This window comes from Mixophyes fleayi, chromosome 9 (assembly GCF_038048845.1).
Source record: "Mixophyes fleayi isolate aMixFle1 chromosome 9, aMixFle1.hap1, whole genome shotgun sequence".
Classification (NCBI taxonomy): domain Eukaryota; kingdom Metazoa; phylum Chordata; class Amphibia; order Anura; family Limnodynastidae; genus Mixophyes; species Mixophyes fleayi.
The window spans coordinates 92,849,287-92,871,690 of NC_134410.1; the positions used below are offsets into that span (position 1 = coordinate 92,849,287).

The window sequence follows — 22,404 nt, forward strand, 5'->3', positions numbered from 1 at the left end:
GATAGTTTCTGATGTGCGCTCATATCTCTTTATCTAATTATCCATCTTTAGACAGGGCATGGTTTGGGTTGTACATGCGGGCGGGGGTGCAGATTGGCCCAGGCCGCGCACTCCAAGCTTGTGATTTTGCCGGTATTTCCCCTCTCCGGCAAAAATGTTAATCCTATATTTGGGATTATTTCTGTTTCCCCACCCCCAGAGGGGATATATAGCCCCCCTCTTTTACCCCCCCCCCCCCCCCCTTGCTCATTGGAACACAGCACCTGAAGACAATTACTTTGACTCAATTAAGAGGCCAGGTCATATCTGACCGGTGCCTCATAGATTGGTTACTAGTTGTACTACCTCGAATCCCTCCTCTTAAGTGATGGTTACATTTCTGTCTCAAAATGCTAGAGGGCTTAACTCCCCTGCTAAACGCAGACTGGCGTTAACATCATTTCATAAAGCGAAAGCTGACATAATAGCAATTCAAGAGACACACTTTACTGCCAAAGCCCCACCTGTCTTCAGGGACCGGCGTTTCCCTACTTGTTATACTGCGAATGGGCCCCATAAAAAATGCGGGGTTGCCATTCTACTTAGCTCTAATTGTTCTTTTAAACTTTCTACTACAGTGGAAGACAAGATGGGTAGATATCTGATAGTTATAGGACAATTGAATGAGAAATGGATAACTTTAGTGTCACTATACGCCCCTAATTCCAGACAACTTCACTTCCTGAAAAATACTTTTGCATTGATTGAAAAGGTTAAAAGAGGCAGTTTGGTGATAATGGGCGATTTCAATCTAGTAGTAGAACCCAAATTAGACAGATCTCTAAAACCAGGATCTAAACAGTCACAATCCCCTACCATCTCGGATATGGCTCTGGGTAGACTTTTGGCTGAATTTGGATTGTATGACGTCTGGAGAACAGTTAATCCTAAAGACAGAGATTACACTTACTTCTCTACAGTTCATAATACCTACTCCAGGATTGATCTCATCCTCTCAGACAAATGGTCCTTACAAAATACACAAAAAACGCAGATTCTCCCCATGTCGTGGTCTGACCACGCCCCTGTGACATGGACATGGAAATCGAACCGAACGCCCTTTGCTCTTCGGCCATGGCGGCTGCCAGAACACCTATTACTCTCACTTGAGGCAAAATTAGAGATAAAAGATGCTATTCACTCCTTCACACAAACTAATGACCCAGCTGATACCTCGGTCTTTACTTACTGGTGCGCCCTTAAGGCGGTAGTTAGGGGCAGGATTATTCAAGTGGCTTCTAGACTACATAAGGCGACCCTGTTTCTGCAGACGAAACTAGAGGCGAAACTTAAACTTCTAGATACCCAGAACAAAACACACCCGTCCAAAGCGCTAAACCTTGAGAGAACACAGGTCAAAGCAGAATTACAAAAACTTCTTATGCAGCGTACCCAAATGGCATTATCTAAACTACGCCAAAAATATTACGTAGCGGGTAACAGAGCGAGCGGATTGCTGGCACGTAAACTTAGGGGACTGCAAGCACGGAATCGTATTAAAACCATTACGACTCCCAAGGGTGCTAAGATTACTAACCCTAAAGCCATTGCAGACTCTTTTGCAGCTTTCTATACAGACTTATATAATTTACGCACCGACTCCTCTACCCACCAACCGACAGATCATGACATTGCCACCTTCCTGAGAGATCTCCCCCTGCCAACCATATCCCCCTCTCTCAGACAAGAACTAAATGCCCCTTGGTCCCTAGATGAGATAGATAGGGTTATCAAACAACTCCCTAAGAATAAGGCGCCTGGTCCTGACGGATACAGCAATTCATTCTTCTCCACATTTCAAGAGGTACTGTCACCTATCCTTCTCCAATTATATGAGGCCGGGACTCATTCCGGCTCCTTCCCTTCTGAGATGTTAGAATCCCATATAGTAGTTATCCCCAAACCTGGAAAAGACCCTACTGATTGCAAGAACTATCGTCCCATAGCCCTTTTAAATTCAGATGTTAAAATATTCGCAAAACTGATTGCTAACAGACTCGCTCCTATCATCCCGAAACTGATCCACCCAGATCAGGTGGGCTTTGTGACAGGTAGACAGGGACCCGATAATTTGAGACGTATACTTCACTTAATAGAACAATGCCATAAGAATAATGATAGCATGTTACTGTTATCCCTGGATGCTGAAAAGGCGTTCGATAGGTTACACTGGTCTTATATGACTCAGGTTCTTCACACCTTCGGATTTGCTGGCAACATTTTAAAGGCCATACTATCCCTATATTCGAACCCTTCAGCGCGAGTGTATAGTGATGGATTTCTTTCTCTAAATTTCTCAATTACTAACGGGACCCGACAGGGCTGCCCCATGTCTCCTATAATATATCTGATGGCCATAGAACCGTTGGCGGCACGGATAAGACTGGACCAAAGATGCTCAGGCTTAGAGGTGAAAGAGACATCTCATAAAGTGTGTCTATTCGCTGATGACGTGCTCTTATTTGTGACTAACCCGGAGACCTCGCTGCCAGCAATCCAGGACCCGCTGTCACAGTTTGGAAAAGCCTCCCTTTATAAATTGAATACTTCAAAGACAGAAGTGCTCCCTATAAATGTCCCGGTAGACGTATTACAGGCTTTAAAAGATAAATTTAATTACTCTTGGAAAACTACTGGACTTACTTATCTTGGAATTCAAATAACCCCTCACTTAGCTTTAATAATAGAACATAATTTCTCTATATTACATCAACAACTATTGAAGCTTATAGGCTCATGGATGTGCTTCGAGGTCTCCTGGTTAGGTAGGATCTCAGCGTTCAAAATGATGCTTCTCCCTAAATTAATGTACTTATTTCGCATGCTCCCATTTTGCCTTCCCTCGGGTCTGCTGGCCAAATTGACCTCCCTGTTGAAAACATATGTCTGGAAGTCCAAACCCCCCCGTATTGCTATACAGCGTATGACTAGGGGGAAACGGCAAGGGGGACTGGCCCTTCCTCATTTGACAAAATATCATGAGGCTTGTATTTTATCTCAGATCCGAGACTGGTATCTCCCGGGAGGAGTGAAGCCTTGGGTAGATCTGGAGGTAGCGTCTATTCCAGAGTTCCCCTTGACAGATCTTTTATGGATACCTGTCCAGTGGAGACCCCCTGTGGAGACCTTGCCGGCTCTTATCAGAGATACATTGACTGTGTGGGATCGATTGTGCCAGAGAACCGAGGGACTGTTGCGTCCCACGACGAGTGTGTCTCTACGAATAATCGCCAACCAAATACCAGACTTGAATCTTTCTGGATGGATTGGTAGGGGTATTCGGACCCTAGGACATTTGATGGACTCGGATGGGATCTGCTCCTACTCACACCTCAGTGACCTATATTCGTTGCCCAAAGGTGACTTTTACAAATACCTTCAAATCAGGCATCTATTAACTTCCTTACCGTTGAGCATTCCGGCAATAGGCCCTCCTTTAGCCAGGTATTATTCCCCATTAACTAAAGGTAGTAGTAGAGCCAGTATTACCCTCTGGTATAAAAACTTATTGAGTCTTGAGGCCGCTCCCAAATCCAAACCTCAGATCCAATGGGAATCAGACCTTCAGTTAGATTTGTCGGAGGAAGACTGGGAACATATTTTTGCCAACTCCTTTAAAATGTCCAAGTGCCTTAATCACACTGAGATGTTGGTAAAATTATTGAATAGAATATATGTTACTCCAGACAAACTTCATAAGATCTGGCCTTCTATATCCCCACTATGTTGGCGTAATTGTTCTGAGCGTGGCGATATTTTCCATGTATTTTGGTCATGCCCGGTAATAAGGCCTATATGGAATAAGGCCTTTCAATTGATAAGCTCTGTCTTTCGTCACTCGGTCCTCCCCACACCAGAGTTAGCTCTATTGCAATATTATCCCCCCTCTCTTCCCAGTTGGGATAGATACGTGACAGGCCAGATACTGATAGCAACCAAAGCAGCTATAGCCCAGGCCTGGAAGCAGCCTCTTCCCCCTACTCTGGCCAAGATAATCTCCAAAATTAATTTCAATTTTGAAATGGAAACCCTGGGGGTCCCATATTCCACGTCAACATCGTCCCCGCTGATTAAGTGGAGAGCCTGGCATAATTATGTGACAGATGGGGAGGGAAATCCATCACGCTCACTTACCTCACCCTCTAATGATAACGACGCTGGTGAATGATCCTTTGTTTGATGGGGTGTAAAGTATTAATCAAGCCGAATGTACACAACGTATAGTCAATTGCATTGAACTTTGACGCTGTATTTTCTCTCAAAAATATTGTGTATGTGTTCCATCCCCTTTACCCTTTTTTTTTCTGTACCCCTTTTGAAAAACCTTGAAAAAACCAATAAAAATTTTACTCGTTAAAAAAAAAAAAAAAAAAACTCTTTCGGAGTACACACTGGAGGGGGGACAACTCCGGTAAAATAGAGCCAGTTTGTACAGGGGCTTCCAAACTGCCTTTTTTTCCTGCCAGTACAAGTAAAGACTGTCTGACATGTCTACTTGGATGCTGTCAGCAAAGTAATCCTCCACCATTTTTTCAATGGTGACAGCCTCCAATGCAGCGACAGTAGACATGTCAGTAATCGTTGGCAGGTCCTTCAGTCCAGACCAGATGTTCTCTGCATCCCCGCCAGCAGGTCATTTAGGAAATTTCAGCTGTTTCCTCGCAGCCACAGGTGTGGGAGAAAATGAAGGAGGAGCTGTTGCCATGTCACAGTCCTCTTCAGATGACAATCTCCTGATCAGCAGGTCTTTGCACCGCTGTAGACTTGTGTCCGCCGGAAACAGAGACACAACATACGCTTTAAACAGAGGATCGAGCACGGTGGCCAGAACATATTCCTCTGACTTTAAAAGACTGACTACCCTCGGATCCTAGCAAAGCGTACAAAGGGCTTCATCCACAAGAGCTACATGCTTTGTGGAATCGCAATGCTTTACCAGCTCCTCCCTCACTTTCTCCAGCTGCTTCTGCAACAGCCTGATCAGGGGAATCACCTGACTCAAGCTGGCAGTGTCGGAACAGACTTCTCGTGTGGCAAGTTCAAACGGCTGGAGAACCTTGCGCAACACGGAAATCAGTCTCCACTGCGCTTGACTCAGGCGCATCCCCACTCCTTTGCCTATGTCGTAGGTGGCTGTGTAGGCTTGAATGGCCTTTTGCTGCTCCTCCATCCTCTGCAGCATATAGAGGGTGGAGTTCCAGCGCGTCACAACCTCTTGTTTGAGGTGATGGCAGGGCAGGTTCAGGCGTTTTTGATGGAGCTCCAGTCTTCGGTAGGCAGTGGCAGAATGGCGAAAGTGTCCCGCAATTTTGCAGGCCACCGCAAGCATATCCTGCACACCCCTGTCACTTTTCAGATAATGCTGCACCACCAAATTTATTGTGTGGGCAAAACATGGCACGTGCTGGAAATTGCCCATATGTAATGCCCGCACAATGTTACTGGCGTTGTCCGACACCACAAATCCCCAGGAGAGTGTAAGTGGCGTAAGCCACTGCGAGATGATTACCCTCAGGAGGTTGTCGGCGTTGTGCCTCTTACTGAAACCGGTGATACACAACTTTGCCTGTCTTGGAACGAGCAGGCGTTTCGGAGATGCTGCTACTGCTGCGGAAGGCGATGCATCTACCCAGTGGACTGTCACAGTCATATAGTCCTTAGTTTGCCCTGAACCACTTGTCCACATGTCCGAGGTTAAGTGGACAGTGGGTACAACCACATTTTTCAGAGCACTGAGGACACTTTTTCGTACGTCTCTGTACATCCCGGGTATCACCTGCCTAGTGAAGTGGAATCTTGAAGGGATTTGGTACCGGGGACACAATACCTCCATCAACCTTCTAAATCCCACTCCACTGATGGCTGACACCGGACACACGTCTAACACCAACATAGCTGTCAAGGCTGCAGTTATCCGCTTTGCTACAGGATGACTGCTGTCGTACTTCGTGCTCATGGCAAACGACTGTTGTACGGTCAATTGCTTAGTGAAAGACGTAGCGGTCTTACGGCTTTCCCTCTGGGAAGATGACAGACTCCCAGCAGCAACAGCAGCAGTAGTAGGCGTACCGCTGCAGGATCCCGGATTGAAGAGGACTCAGTCTTGCCGGTGACATGGCCTGCAGGACTATCTCCGATCCAGATCGAGGAGGAAATTGACGAGAAGGGTGTTGCTGGTGTGGATACAACGGCACCAAGGGATTTAGGTGTCCCTGGACTGCCGACAGTCCTAGCCACAGTTCCTGAACTAAACACAGAATTATGAAGGGTCTTCAAGTGACGTATAAGGGTGGCCAAGATCCTTACCCCTGCTTATTGCAGCTTTACATAAGGTACATATGGCAAAACATTTGTTGTCCGGATTGGGATAGAAATAATTCCAGACCGAAGAGGTGGATTTATTGGTCTTCTGGCCAGGCATGACGATGGGCTTTTTCATCCCATGGACAACAACTGTTTCCCCCCACCCCCGGTGCCTTATTTAAGAAAACCACATCAGCATCCTCCTCGTCAACTTCCTCCTCAGCGCCAGCTACATCAATATCCTCCTCCTGGTGTACAAAACCTTCATTATCCAAATCTGTAACTGCACTGTGGGTGATCCTTCCAGCATATGCAGAGGGCGTGCTGCAAATGGTGGAAGGAGCCACCTCTTCCCGTACAGTGATGGGAAGGTCAGGCTTCGCAACCACCAACACCTTGGACTCGCCTTGGGGATTTGTGATGCCATGTCTTTAGAAGGCAGAGTTGTTTGCTGTGTTGTTGATGACAGCTTAACTCTCTTAAATTTTTTAGAGGGGGGGGAGGAGGGCTTAGATCATTGCATGAAGCTGAACCACTAGTCATGAACACGGGCCAGGGCCTAAGCCGTTCCTTGCCACTACGTGTCGTAAATGGCATATTGGCAAGTTTACGTTTCTCCTCAGATGATTTAATTTCTTTTTTTTCATCATTTTAGTGACCTTTGGCTTTTTGGATTTTACATGCCCTCTACTATGACATTGGGCATCGGCCTTGTCAGACGACGTTGATGGCATTTCATCGTCTATGTCATGACTAGTGGCAGCAGCTTCAGTATTAGGAGGAAGTGGTTCTTGATCTTTCCCTACTTTATCCTCCAAGTTTTTGTACTCCATTATATGCAGCACAAGAGAGCGTACTCCTAAACCACACACACCCGGCAAAGGCTTTAAAAATTATATGCGGCACAGGACAGTACCACTGGACTGAGCAGGACAGAGCACAGGACAGCACCACTGGACAGAGCACAGGACAGCACCACTGGACAGAGCAGGACAGAGCACAGGACAGCACCACTGGACTGAGCAGGACAGAGGACACCACTAACACACTCTCCCTCTTCCCTGATCAATGCCCGAGTGAAGATGGCAGCGGCAAGCAGGGACTAATATGAATCCGGATCTCGCGAGATCCGACGGTGGGATTATGACGTTTTGCCTCGTTTTGAGATCGGCGGGAATACCCGAACAGTGCTCGGATTAGGCTCAGATCGGCACTGTTCGGGGGTGTTCTGATTTCTAAAATCCGAGCCCGCTCATCCCTAGTTGTAAGTTATAGAAAAGCAGAGTCTCACAGTTTTGTAAGGAGAAGACTATTAGAGTGGTATCCTTTACAGAAGTGAAGGCAATGTAAAAATAATCATAGAACAGATGCTGCATAAGCTGTCAAAAAAAAAATCATCATCAAGAGACTTCAAGATCTCAACATCTTTAGCTTAGGGCTGAGAAGGGACAGATGTTATATGATTGAAACAGTAAAAAATAAACAAGTATTAATACTGAGTCCAGGAAGGCAGCAATGTCAAAACAAATAATATGAATTGTAGAATATATGGAAAAAAAATAAAAATATATATATATATATATATATATATATATATATATATATATATATACACACACACACACACACACACATATACACATACACATAATTTAAGTACGGTCAACTCCAGAATTATTTACACCCTTCAAACAAATTCCCTAAAATCAATACATGAAATACACTACACATGCAATGAGTGATATTTCAGGCGTAAACTAAGTGGTACGCTGCCTAGTTTTTATTTTCCTCACTGTGTTTTGGAACCAAGAAAGCTTTTCTTTAGTAAAAGTTTTTTGTTTTTTTTTTAAAAACCCATAGGCTCCAAAAATATTGGCACCTCCTCGTTATTTATATTGGGTGAAGCCACCCCTGGTGCAAATAACAGTGCCGAGCTGATTTCTGTAATGCTTGGAGAACAGTTGATTTTGAAGCGCTTCTCCATGCAGAACTGTTCCAGTTCCTTGACATTCTTGGGTCATCGATTGTGAGCAGCCCTCTTCAATACACACCACAGGTTTTCAATTGGGTTCAAATCTGGACACTAAGAAGGTCATCGCAAAACTTTGATTTTTGCAATTGTCTTGCTGAAGGTTCACCAATGGCCAAGTTCAGCCTTTCAGCAGAGGAAGAACGATTTTGGCCTAAAGTCTCCTGGTATAGAGTGAAATTCATTATGTCATTGGTTTTTACAATAGCATCTAGACCACAAGCAGCAAAACAGCTCTTAAGCATCATGATCCACCACCATATTTGACAGTGGGTATCGGGCGCTTTTCTTTTTTTTTCCTTCAAACATGATGGTGTACATAGCCAATAAGTTCAAAAGTCTCATCTGACCACATCACACAATTCCATTTGTAGTTCCAATGATATGTTGCACAGTTCAGACGCTGCCTTCTGTGTCTCAATGTTAGAAAAGGCTTCATTCATAGAACTCTTCCAAAAAGCTTCTGGTAATGGAGATGCGACTGACGGTGGATTTTAACATTTTAAAACCCCAAGATTCAACTAAACTGTGCAGTTCTGAAACGGTGAGGTTTGGGTTCGTCTTTGCCTCTCTTACAATACGCCCAAGTGTTCAGTATGTTTATGTGTCCTTTTTAATTGTTCAATGCTTTTTTATTATCTTAACAGACTACTATTTTTTTTTTTTTTTATTAACCATTTTCTAATCTGTCTCATTTAAGTTGCCAGTTTTTTTAGCCATGATGATGGATGACAAAATGTGTGTAAACTTAATATTTATACCCCAGGGCACCTGGAAATGGTCATAGTCGTCCCTGGAGACTAGGAGCAATAAATATACAGAGTTTTTATCACCAAGATCACTTTTATTAAAATAAAGCAACTCTTGTAGGAATGATGTTTGCAATATAAATGGTAAACAATGTCTCCAAACATTTTTGAAGAACATATGAATCATTATATAATTTTATGTGATAGATTGTTTTTACCCAATTTATTGAGGGGTACCAATAATTCTCTATTTATACACAGTGGTCGAAGTGGGCAGGCATACAGCAGTATGTAATATCACTTCTCTCATGGATCTAATTGTATGGCCCAAATTACTTTATATAGCTTGTGTGCACTGATTGAAGTTGTATCCTCTGCCCCCTGCTGCTGCATCCCTTCCCTTCTCAGTGTATCTGTATTGCTTCCATGACATCCTCAAAGCATGGTCTTCAGGGGCTTAGCTGTGGTGTTCAGGGTCACTCCTCCAGAGCCCCTTGAAATGCTACCATTCACCAAAGTCCTCGTTCAGCGAGATCAGCTCCCAGAATGCCCCAATGACAAGTACCCTCCTCCTCTCCACTCTGGGGCATGCTGGCTGTTGTGGTCCAGTGTGATTGGTGTCTGCTCTGGATCAGAGTGCAGACTCTGATTCCTCGGAGAACTGCTCAGTGCAGCCTGGATCCCTGGGACTGAGGAATTGAGCCTGGCATCATACAGCTATATAGACACACAAGCAATAGTGGGATCCTTCTAAATAAAGGTGAGGTCCCTTCCCTGTACCAAAATGTGGAAAGGAAGGTTATTTAGTAAATATTTTTGTGGAAAACCCTTAAGAATAGCCATCTCATTTATTACTTTGGCAAAGATTTCCAAATCATTGCCTGATGTTTTACTAATCCATACATCTGGCCCGAGTACAGCCTACAGCTGAGAACCATTGAGCTGCCATGCTACTTTATACTACAGGCAGCACAGAGTGTAGTGTACATTTTATTACATTGCTGTTTTGGCATGTACTACTGGTGTAGTGGGGGATATTAAGTGCATAGTGATAGTGTAAAAGTACTGTGAACATTTAAATATGTATTTTCCTTTATGTGCTTCCGGTGAGAGTGTATTGTTTGTGGCTGTATTGAAGAATTTGAATGTTGTCCTCTACCCAGAGCAAACTAACAAAACAAAAATGTCCTCTCACAGAGCATCCAATATCAGTAATTTGAAGTGCATATAGTGCACTACATTATTTTAATCTAATCACATTTTATGTGATTTTCCTGCACGGTTTTTATTTTTTATAAAATCTGCATTAAAATGTAGTTTTTGTGGTAGGATAAACTACATGTATGGATTGCTCTTCCAGGTAGAAGGAGGAGGTAGTATGTAGGGGAGAGAGGGGACCGTGCAATACGGCTACATAAATCAGGCCGATGTCACATGCAAATAGATGCCATGTGGATGTGAACTACAAAAGGGACCAGAGCAGGAAGGAATGGGAGCAGTAGGAATGGGAGGGTTGGATGGGGAACTGACCAGAGACAGAATAGGGAAAAGTTAGACCACAGACAAAAACATAAAACAGGAAAGAGTGGTGGTTGGGAATGCAGAGACAAAGATTTGGAGGAGAATCAATGTGGAAAGCAATAACAAAATAAAGATTTAAAATTATCAGAATTCCTTTCACTTACATCTTCCATAGTCAAGAATGCATGGGACAAATACTGTACATAGCTAGCTACACTCCCCAATCCATCCTTAATTCTTTCTCTCCAGTAACTGAAGATAAAGTCTGTGCACTCATCTCATCTCACCCTACATACTGTCCACTCGAGCCTATTCTCTACTTCCACTGAAATTGCTCTCTCAAAAGTCAGCAATGATCTACTTACTGCAAAATCTAAATGGTAATTTCTCCATACTCATTCTCCTGGACCTCTCTGCAGCTTTTTATACTGTTGATCACCCTCTTCTCCTACACACACACACACTTCACTCCATTGGCCTTCTTGACACAGTCCTTTCCTGGTTCACTTGCTACCTATTGAACCACTCTTTTAGCGTTTCTACCTCTCGCACATCCTCCCCTCCACTCCCACTATCTGTTGGGGTCCCACAAGGCTCGGTTTTTGGCCCTTTACTTTTTTCATTGTACACCTCTTCTCTTGGGGCACTAATTTGCTCATTCAACCTCCAATACCACCTCTATACTGATGACACCCAAATCTGTATCTCTTCCCCTGACCTCTCTCCTTCCATTCTATCTTCTGTAACCAACTGTCTTTCTGCTATCTCCACATGGATGTCCCAATGCTACCTAAACAACATGTCCAAGACAGAACTTATTATCTTCCCTCCTGCCAGAGTCACCACCTGCCCTCAAATCTCCCTCACTGTCAACAACACCACAATTTCCTCAGTCTCCCAAGCCAGCTGCCTTGGCATCACACTTATCTCTGCCCTCTGCTTTATTCCTCACATCCAGATTCTCTCCCAGTCCTGTCGACTCCACCTTCAAAACATTGCCAAAATACACCCTTTTCTTACTCGACATGCTACCAAAACTCTTATACATTCTCTCATCATCTCCCGTCTTGACTATTGCAACCCCCTGCTATCTGGCATTCCCGACACCTATAGCCACACTTCAATCCATCCTAAATGCTGCTGCAAGACTGATCTTCCTCTCTCACACCTCCACATCTGCTGCACCACTTTGCAAATCCCAACATTAGCTCCCTGTGTCCTCCAGAATCAAATTCAAATTAACCACCCTTACCTACAAAGCACTCAACAACACCCCTGCATACATCTCAAATCTTTTATCAAAATACTCTCCCGCCCGCTTAGATCTACCTCTGACCTGCGCCTTGTCTTGTCTCTGATAACCAACTCTCACTCCTGCCTACAAGACTTCTCCCATACTGCTCCCCACTTATGGAATTCCCTACTACGCTCAGACTTTCCCACAGCCTTCAAGTCTTTAAATGCTCTTTAAAAATCCAACTCTTTTTTAGACATGACCTTATACTCGATAACACTATTCACACTAAAACACCCTCACAACTATCCCAATCTCCACTTTGAGCCACACTCGCTCCTCGTTTCAGCTGTGCCCTCTTCCCTTTAGAATGTAAGCTCTCTGATAAGTCTCAATTCATTTTTCTGCCTTGTCTGTTCTGGTCTTTCCTACTGTACACTGCGGAGCGAAGAAGAAGAACAAGAAAAACAAGAACAAGATGAAGAACAAGAACAATGGGCCTGAGTCATTAAGGATCTTAAATGAAGAGGTATCTTATTTCAGTCTCTCGGACAAAACCATGTTACAATGCAAGGGGTGCAAATGAGTGTTCTGTTTTGCACATAAGTTAAATAGTGCCTGTTTTTTCATGTAGCACACAAATATCAACTTTAAATTTCAGTGTACAAATAAGCCATCAAGTATTTGTGTGCTACATGAAAAAAAACCAGTCAGTAATTAACTTATGTGCAAAACAGAACACTCATTTGCACCCCTTCCATTGTAACATGGTTTTGTCCAGGAGACTGAAATCAAAATCCTCTTCATTTAAGATCCTTAATGAATCAGGCCGAAAAAGACGAAGACTAAAAAGAAGACGAAGACTAAAAAGAAGACGAAGACTAAAAAGAAGACGAAGACTAAAAAGAAGACGAAGACTAAAAAGAAGACGAAGACTAAAAAGAAGACGAAGACTAAAAAGAAGACGAAGACTAAAAAGAAGACGAAGACTAAAAAGAAGACGAAGACTAAAAAGAAGACGAAGACTAAAAAGAAGACGAAGACTAAAAAGAACAATAAGTATAAAAAGAAAAAGGAAAATGAGAAGACGAAGAAGAAGCAGGGTCAATTAGAATTCACCAGACAACTTCAAGTATTCAAGTGTCATACTTGTCTAAACTAATTTGTTTGTCAAGACATGAAAAGCTCCAAAGACAGAGCTTCTTCCCATTAATTTCAATGTGACCATTTCAAGTGAGTGAATGAAATCATTTGGAAAAGTTTAGATTCTTAAACATGAGTGGTGAATTCAGCTTCTTTTAAATTGATGAAAATATATATTATTGTACACACACACACACACACACACGTGGCTACTTTATTAGGTATAACTGTATACCGGCTCATTAATGCAAATATATATAATCATGTGGCAGCAATTCCAGGTATAAAAGCATACAGACATGGTTGAGAGGTTCAGTTGTTCATAACAAACATCAGAACGAGGAACAAATGTGATCTAAGTAACTATGGCCGAGCAATGCTTCTTGGTTACAACGGGGTGGTATCAGTATCTCAGAAACTGCTGATCTGGGATTTTCTGGCACAACAATCTCTAGTTTACAAAGAATGTTGTGCAAAACAAAAGACATTCAGTGAGTAAAAGTTCTGTGGGCGAAAAATGCCTTGTTAATCAGAGAGGTCAGAGGAGTATGGGCAGACTGGTTCAAGCTGGCAGGAAGGCACATATTACTTATATAATGAAAGATCTGTAATGTCTAGTTTGTCATTCCAGAAGTTAAACAAATCCTATTAAAATGCCCAATTTCCACATTAAAAAAAAACAACAATCAATTTTAAAGATCAATTTGCCCAGCAATAACTCTCTACCATTGAGCCATTTCCAAAATTTTAACTGCTATGCTACAGATCAAAATTTCATCATCGCTAAATTTTAAAGTTCAAAAAAACACATATAATAAAACTATTTTAGGCATTTTTAGTTAAACAAGCTTGTAGATGCTATAACGCTAGAAAGAATGAGGACTTCACCTACAGCAAACCTCATTTTCTGTGAAGCATGATACGCTCACAGGTACTTGGATGACCCTAGGTTTTGTACTCAGAAGGGCAGGAGTTTAGTAACCAAGTGGACAATGGAGGCTGAGAGTAGTAGTGCACCAGGTGGTATAGACAGGGTAAACAGTAACGATGCAAATGACCAACAGCAGAAAGTGAACAGGAAGGTCCAGGTCAAGCCAGAAGGTCAGGGTGGGCAGCGAGCAAGGAAGATCTGATTAAAATGCTAAGGGGTCAAGGCAGGCAGCACACTAGGAGAATCCAGGAAGAAGCAGTGGTCAGGCAATGAGCAGAAAGAGATAACAGCAACACAGCAGACAAACTTAATGCAGGGCAAAAACCACAAAAATCAGCATATAGGCTAAGCCCACCCTGCCATTTAAAAGAACAATTTTTCCAATCCTAGTTACTGCTCAAAAAGAGTGATTAGCTGCAGTAAGCCAGCTGACTACACAGGTGGCTGGAAGAAGAGCGGTACAATAAGTGTTTGCAGTCAACAGTGAAGCATGTTGGATGTTCCTTGAAAGTTTGGGGCTGCATTTCAGCAAATGGAGTTGGGGATTTGGTCAGGATTAATGTTGTCCTTAATGCTAAGAAATACAGGCAGGCACTTATCCATCATGATTTCATGCAATATCATCAAGGAGGAGACCGATTGGCTCCAAATTTATTCTGCAGCAGGACAATAACCCCAAACATACAGCCAAAGTAATTAAGAACTATCTTCAGGGTAAAGAAATACAAAGAGTCCTGGAAGTGATTATATGGCCCCCACGGAGGCCTGATCTCAACATCGTCGAGTCTGTCTGGGATTACACAAAGAGACAGGATTTGAGCAAGCCTATATCCACAGAAGATCTCTGTTTAGTTCTCCAAGAGGTTTGGAACAACCTCCCTGCCGAGTTCCTTCAAAAACTTTGTGTCTAGTAGAATTGATGCTGTTTTGAAGGGTGGTCACACCAAATATTGATTTGATTTCGATTTCTCTTATTATTATCGTAGACTTGTAAGGTGCCACAGTGCTCCGCAGCGGCGTACATTAGGGAAGACAAGGACATACTTAAAACAAGAACAGACAAAAATAAATGGAGACATGAAAACAAAGGGATTTGAGGACCCTGCTCATTAGAAAGCTTACATTCTAAGGGGAAAAGGGCACAGCTGACACAAGAGGAGCAAGTGTGGCGCAGAGTAGAGATTGGGATAGTTGTGACGGTACATTAGTGTGAATAGTGTTATCGAGGATAAGGTCTCATCTAAAAAAAGAGATGGGTTTTCAAAGAGCATCTAAAGATTTGAAGGCTGTGGGAGAGTCTGATTGAGCGTGGTAGGAAATCCCATAAGTGAGGAGCAGCACAGGATAAGTCTTGAAGGTGGGAGTGAGAGGTGGTTAGAGACGAGACAAGGCGCATGTCAGAGGTAGATCTAAGAGGGTGGGAAGGAGAGTATTTTGATAAGAGATTTGAGATTTATGCAGGGGTGTTGTTGCTGAGGGCTTTGTAGGCAAGGGTGAGTAATTTGAATTTGATTCTGGAGAACACAAGGAACCAGTGTAGGGATTTGCAAAGTGGTGCAGCAGATGTGGAGCGGTGAGCAGCATTTAGGATAGATTGAAGTGTGGATATATGGGTGTCAGGAATGCCAGATAGCAGGAGGTTGCAATAGTCAAGACGGGAGATGATGAGAGAATGTATAAGAGTTTTGGTAGCATGTCGAGTAAGAAAAGGGCGTATTCTGGCAATGTTTTGAAGGTGGAGTCGATAGGACTGGGAGAGAATCTGGATGTGAGGAATAAAGCAGAGGGCAGAGATAAGTGTGATGCCAAGGCAGCAGGCTTGGGAGACTGAGGAAATTTTGGTGTTATTGACAGTGAGGGAGATTTGAGGGCAGGTGGCGACTCAAGCAGGAGGGAAAATAATAAGATCTATCTAGGACATGTTGAGCTTTAGGTAGCATTGAGACATCCATGTGGAGATAGCAGAAAGACAGTTGGCCCTGTGGGACCCCAACAGATAGTGGGATTGGAGGGGAGGATGTGACAGAGGTAGAAACACTAAAGGAGTGGTTCAACAGGTAGGAAGTGAACCAGGAAAGGACTGTGTCAAGAAAGCCAATGGAGTGAAGGGTGTGTAGGAGAAGAGGGTGATCAACAGTATCAAAAGCAGCAGAGAGGTCCAGGAGAATGAGTATGGAGAAATTACCATTAGATTTTGGACTAAGTAGATCATTGTTCACTTTTGTGAGATCAATTTCAGTGGAATGTTGGGGTCAGAAGCCAGATTGCAGAGAGTTGAGAATGCAATGAGAGTAGAGAAAGTGAGACAGGCGTTTGTACACTAATCGCGCAAGTAGTTTGGAGGCAAAGGAGAGGAGAAAAAAAGAGCGGTAGCTTGAGAGAGAGTCTGGAACGAGAGATGGTTTCCTTAGAATAGGTAAGATGAGCGCATGTTTAAAGGAGGATGGAAATGTGCCAGTGGAGAGAGACAAGTTGAAGAGGTGAGTTAGAGGTGGGCATGCAGTGGAGGAGAGGGAGCGGAGTACTTGGGAGGAAAAAACAGTGGAGTGAACAGGTTGTAGGGTGAGATAATAAGCTGAGTGCAGAGACTTCGTCTTCAGTTACTGGAGAGAAAGAATTAAAGGAGGAATGGAGAGTGTAGGTAAAGGTGGGTAGAGTGAGTGGAATTTGGCATGAGGAAATCTTGTCGAATGGTGTCAATTTTGTCTGAAATAGGTGGCAAAATTATGGGCAGTGTGTTAGGAACTCCAGCAGCCAATACCACAAAACCTGGAGTCTGCTCCAAAAGTCTGGTGTTCACTGTTGCCCCTAGTGGTGGGGACAGACTTGGCTGCAGACAAACGGAGGGTCGTGTGATGGGTACCGGCTGCGAAGAACCCGGGAATGAGGAGTAATGGCGGACAGCGAATCCAGTAAACTAGCCGAGGTCGGGGGTCACATGCACAGATGAATAGTCAGAACACGCCAAAGGGTCAGGGTCATGAGCAGGTCAGCAGAATCCGAAGTACAGGTCAAAAGATCAGGGACACAGGCAATGGTCAAAACAGCAATCAGCAGAAACAGAGAGCAGGTCAGCAAGTGTACTACACAGACGCTATAACCGGCAGGGAGGCTAAGCCCTTAAGTACTTTATGTGGTCCATCAGAGTCTAGCTCTGACACAATCACCGCCAATCATTTCTGCCTAATTATTCACTATTAGCCCGCAGGCTAGCCAGGGGGGTCTTGCGCATGCGCCCGGCCTCCTCTCATTGCCGGGAATGCTTGTTTGGCAAATGAAACGGTACTGCTGTAAGTTGAAAGGATGAATTATAATGGGGGAAATCAGGATAGGAACGAGATTACCTCCAGTGGCGCTCTACAGTGCGGGAGCACTTTTGCAGGTAGCAAGTCTGTTTGTTGTGCCATGGCTGGGGTTTGGATCATCGGAGAGTATATGTAGTAGCTGGAGCTGCATTGTCTAGGGCTGAAGTGAATGTTTTGTTATAGACAGGGGCAGCCTGATTAGGACAGGACAATACAGCTATTGGAGAAAATAGTTGTTTTAGTGAAAATAAGAAGTGGATTGGGTTAAGTGTAAATAGGTTTCGTTTGTGTATTTGGGTGCAGAGGGAGGGGCATTAGGTGAGGCTGAAGGAAAGAAGGTTGTGGTCGGAGAGGGGGAGGCTAAACTGGAGAAACTAGAGATGGAGCAGTAGCGGGAGAAGACAAGATCAAGGGAGTCCCATCACAGTGGTTGGGAGAGGAGGTCCATTGGGAGAGACCAAAGAAGAAGTAAGTGAAAGAAGTTTAGTGGTAGAAGAGACAGTGGGATTATCAATGGGAATGTTGAAATCACCTAGTATGAGTGTAGGCAGGTCAAAGGATAGCAAATAAGCCAGCCAGCCATAAAGTTATCAAGAAATTGGGGAAATGGATCTGGGCGGTGATAAATGACAGCAACACTAAGGTGGAGAGGATAAAATAGACTGATAGTGTGGCCTTCAAAGGAAGAGAATGAGAGGGAGGGTTCAGAGGGTATGATTTGGAAGGTGCAGATTGGAGAGAGTAAAAGGCCATCACCTTGTCTGTTTCCAGGTCTGGAAGTGTGGCTGAGGGAGAGTCCTCCATAGGAGAGAGCCTCAGGGGATGTAGTGTCAGAGAAGGTGAGCCAGGTTTTTGTAATGGCAAGGAGGTTGAGGGATTTAGAAATGAATAGATCATGGATGGATGTAAGTTTGCTACAAACAGATCTGGCGATCCATAGTGCACAGGAGAAGGGAAGAGAGGGTACTGGACATATGTGGGTAAGGTTGGTGAGATTAAAAGTACAGGATGGATGGAAAGGTTTGGGGTGCAGCGAGGAGGGTGAGCAGATAATGGGGATTGTGCTGGACCCAGGGTTAGGCAAGATATCAACAGCAGCCATGAGAAGAAGCAGGGTAAGAAAGAGGACATGCGAGGAGGATATGTGGGTGTGAGGTTTATTTATGTTTATGTAGGCTTGTGAGTGTGATGTGTGCAGGAAGACAAAACAGTTCATGTGTACAGACTAGCGAGTAGGGAAGTAGTGAAGGGGAAATCATAATCGGGGAGAGAGAAATAGGATAATGGAGAAAGAAAAAGAGTTTGGAAAGAAGTATGGTGACAGTAAATAGGAGAGACTGTAATTTGAGTAGGTGCATGATGGAGAGATGTAAATGAATGTGTATTAGTTAGGGTAGGTAATGAGAGAGTAGAAAGGAACAATAGATCCAAATTGTATGGGGCAATGGAAAAGGGGAAAGATACTTTACTGCCCCCTGGCTCGGGTTAATGGAGTAGACAGTTTCAACAACTCTGAAACGACGAGGTCCAGGAGGATGCTGACAGTTGGGTGCAGAGGGTCTAGCAGCCAAAAGGAGATGGTAAAAGCAAACACAACTGAGCTCAGTGAGTAGTTGAACAGACGTTGAAACAGCAATGATAGTTGAGCTCTGTGGGTCCCACCGCTGAACAGAGATGGTAGCTCAGTAGATCCTAAAACAGCCTTGTTTTTCGGTATGAAGTCGATCCTCAGCTCTGCTGTGACGTTTCCAACAGTATTCAGAAATATCCAAAGTGCGAAATTTGTGAGAATACGTAAAAGTGAGAGCTTGGGCTAAGAGCGGAGTCAGTGTACTGCTTACTCCAACTGCCGTCCATATGCCATGGTAATTCAGGTTTCATTTTGTTAATTGATAAAAAAATAAACTATTAACACTTGTAGTTATTACTTTGCATTCTTACTTTGCTATATATATATATATATATATATATATATATATATATATATATATATATATATATATATATATATATATATACACTCACACACATCACACACATCACACACATCACACACATCACACACCCCTGTAATCCACCATGCACGCTCCCATGGCTCAGTCTAGCTAGTTTATTACTTTGCCAACTTACACTGAAGTGAAAGCCGACTCGGAGGCTCAATGGAAGGGAGGAGAAAGAGTGATGATCTATATGATACAGAGCATTTCTCATTCATTTCAGTAGGCCATTAATTTCAACAGCATTTCTTCAGACTGAAGCCCTATTTAAATGTATGGGCTATGGAACTAAATGGAATAGAAAAGGAACTATGCCATTTGTATCTGGCTGCATTTGCAAATGTATCCATGGCATATTACATTACAGTTGGGGGGGGGGGGGGGGGGGTATACTGTTTATAAAACACATATATGTGCATTTTTTAATTCAAAAGAAATGGCAATGAGTAACCATCCTGTCTCAAATGTGTTTACCAACTGGTGAACTCAATTTAACCAGCACTTCATATAGGGCTAATTGAACTCTATGGAGAACTGGTGTAGTTTATACATGGGCAGTCAGAGTGAACATGTAAAATCAAAGGGAGAAATAGAAGGACATATTTCTAGTTGTGCACAAATGACTTAAAAAGACAAAAATAAGTTAAGATTAAAAACAAAGTAAGTGCAGTTCTGATACAAATAATATACTACAGGTAACAACGGTTATTTCATTTAGAAACAGGTTATAAGAATGACTTTTCACAAACACACTGTAAGAATATACTGCTCAAAAATAAATCTTTCTTCTTACCATGTACTGAAGCCACACGCTTTACTTCCGCGTTCCTGCAGAACAGTAGACTCCTAAAGAGCTTTTGTTGCTAACACAGTCAAGTGACTGGGTTCAGCGTGACCTCACTATATCATGTGACCGCAGTTGAAACGGGCGACGTTCTTCTAGGCCAGTGGGAGCTAGACGCGATGATCACGAGGCCGGGCTCTGAGTCGTGGTTGCACAGATCTCTGAAGCACAAATGGAAAGAGGGCGGAAGTTCGAGTCGGATCGGTTTTGTAGGATAGAGTCATGCTGCAGTAAGATGAGGACGGCTGTGTGATGTTACACATAAATAGGGGGGGTGAGTGTCATGTCATATATTGGGCAAGGTATCCGAAGTATTTTTAACTGCTGAGCAACTAAAGGATTCTTGCCATTTTAGCCTTAAAGTTGCAGTATATGCTGGGCTTCTATTTCCAAAGGCGAAAAACAAAGTTTGCCTACTTGTTTGATAAATTTGTTATGTATCTGGGGCTAAAATAGGGGATTCTTTCTGATTATTTATAAATACAGCATACATGTTTGTGTGCGATAGTTTATCAAACATTATGGAAGAAAGATGTATTGCACCTCACTTGATCTGTTTAGGTAATAGCAACTAATACATTTCTCATTTAATTTAAGTATGTGACCTAAATAAACGCCTGAGTACACCTCTCTTTGTACTATTATTTGTCTCTGTATGTAAATGTAATGTTATTATTTGTGTTAAGACAACATCATTTATCTTTAGATTCATATAAATATTCTTGTTAATAGGAGTTAATTTTGCTGTCTTTCTTTGTACTGAAAGTATTTTGTTTTATAATCATGCTTTCCTACGGTCACAGGTGGAAAGGACTGCTATCACCTAAGTTCTCTGTCATAGGTGGAGAGGTTTTCACTATTTACAAATGCTCGAGCAACCAATTTTGTCAGCCAGCTTAAAATATAACAGAGGATTTGTGTGTTAGCAGGAGCACCAATCACAAGCTGCAGTCTCCTAATTAGTCCTCCCGCTCAACCCACCTAGATTTTAGGAAGGGGCTGTGAGGACCAGAGCAGGGGCTGGCTGGCAGACTTTAGCCTAGGCTAGTAGCGGCCCATCCTTAAATGGTGGTTTTCGGTACAATATATATTTACCAATATGAAAAGAGGCTATTTTAGTGTTGCTTAACTCAGCGATACTTTATTATTATGCATAATAAATCTTAATTAATGAAAACAAATAATGCAGCATAAAAGCAAATCTTTTTATATTGCATTTTACCTTCTCCCTTGTTGAAGGATTTTCACCTCCTTATGGGTTTCAATCTCCTTAATATTCTGGCAAATGTATGTATGACCATTTAATACAGATATATATATATATATATATAACTATTACCGTCAACCAACTCCTCGCAAAAGGTATTTCTAAATTAACCCAAGAGACATCATTCTTATATTCCCTTAAATCGACAAGCTTCAAGAATAACCACAAGATATAACTTCATTTAAAGTGTGTTGTATTATATTATAGAACAATAAACAGTGTAACAATATTGTACACAAAATATAGATTTTGTGCCATACATCATTCTTATTGCCTGTAATTTACATTTATATGCAATTGTGTGTGTGTTGACTAACTCTTATCTAAAGGTGTAGTGTGTGTGTGTGTGTGTGTGTGTGTGTGTGTGTGTGTGTGTGTGTGTGTGTGTGTATGTATTTATTTAGCTATATGTATGTGAATGCATTGTGTAGTGAAGGGGGAGGGGAAGAATCCATACAGATAAGCATGCAAACCTCACTCAAGTCCAACCGCCATTTTAAACACATGGTTACAACCACATCAATCTGCTCTACTTTCCCTTCAAATCAACAACCTAACAAAACGTTATATTTAACAATCTGATCACTCCCTGCACTTTCTATGCATAAACCAACACAGCCAACAAAATGTTATAGTTAACAATCTGATCACTTCCTGAAACCAACACAAAACCACACAGGACTATGTATAACACCAATGCTTCCATGACCAAAGCTTAACCAATACAGAACCATGTATAACACAAACGTCTCCACTTATATCAACAATCTATCCCAAACAAGGCATGCATTTATGTATCTCTGTCCATACCAAACCAAAATCTTTCCAATCACATTTTTCATCTGTATTCAAACTTTCATTCTCATATTGTTAGGAACCCCAACAGCCAGCACCACAAAACCCGGAGTCTGCTCTACAGTCTGGTGTTCACTGGAGCCCCTAGTGGTGGGGACAGACTTGGCCCCAGACTACAGAGGGTCGTGAGTTGTGTACTGACTGGGGAGAGTATAGGAGTAACCAGCAGAGTGAAGTCCAAGCAAGG

General features: G+C 42.8%; 1 protein-coding gene across 4 annotated transcripts in view; it reads right to left on the reverse strand.

Moving 5' to 3' along the window:
* ANAPC13 (anaphase promoting complex subunit 13) overlaps nt 1–20,227 on the reverse strand; it is a 35,844-nt gene extending 15,617 nt beyond the window's left edge. For 3 of the 4 annotated variants that reach the window (XR_012678925.1, XR_012678924.1, XM_075184682.1), the window contains exon 1: nt 20,045–20,227. The gene's annotated coding sequence lies outside the window, so the exon portion shown is untranslated. The remainder of the gene's footprint in view (nt 1–20,044) is intronic. The other variant, XM_075184681.1, reaches the window with a different exon arrangement.
* Between the last annotated feature and the right edge of the window lie 2,177 nt (nt 20,228–22,404).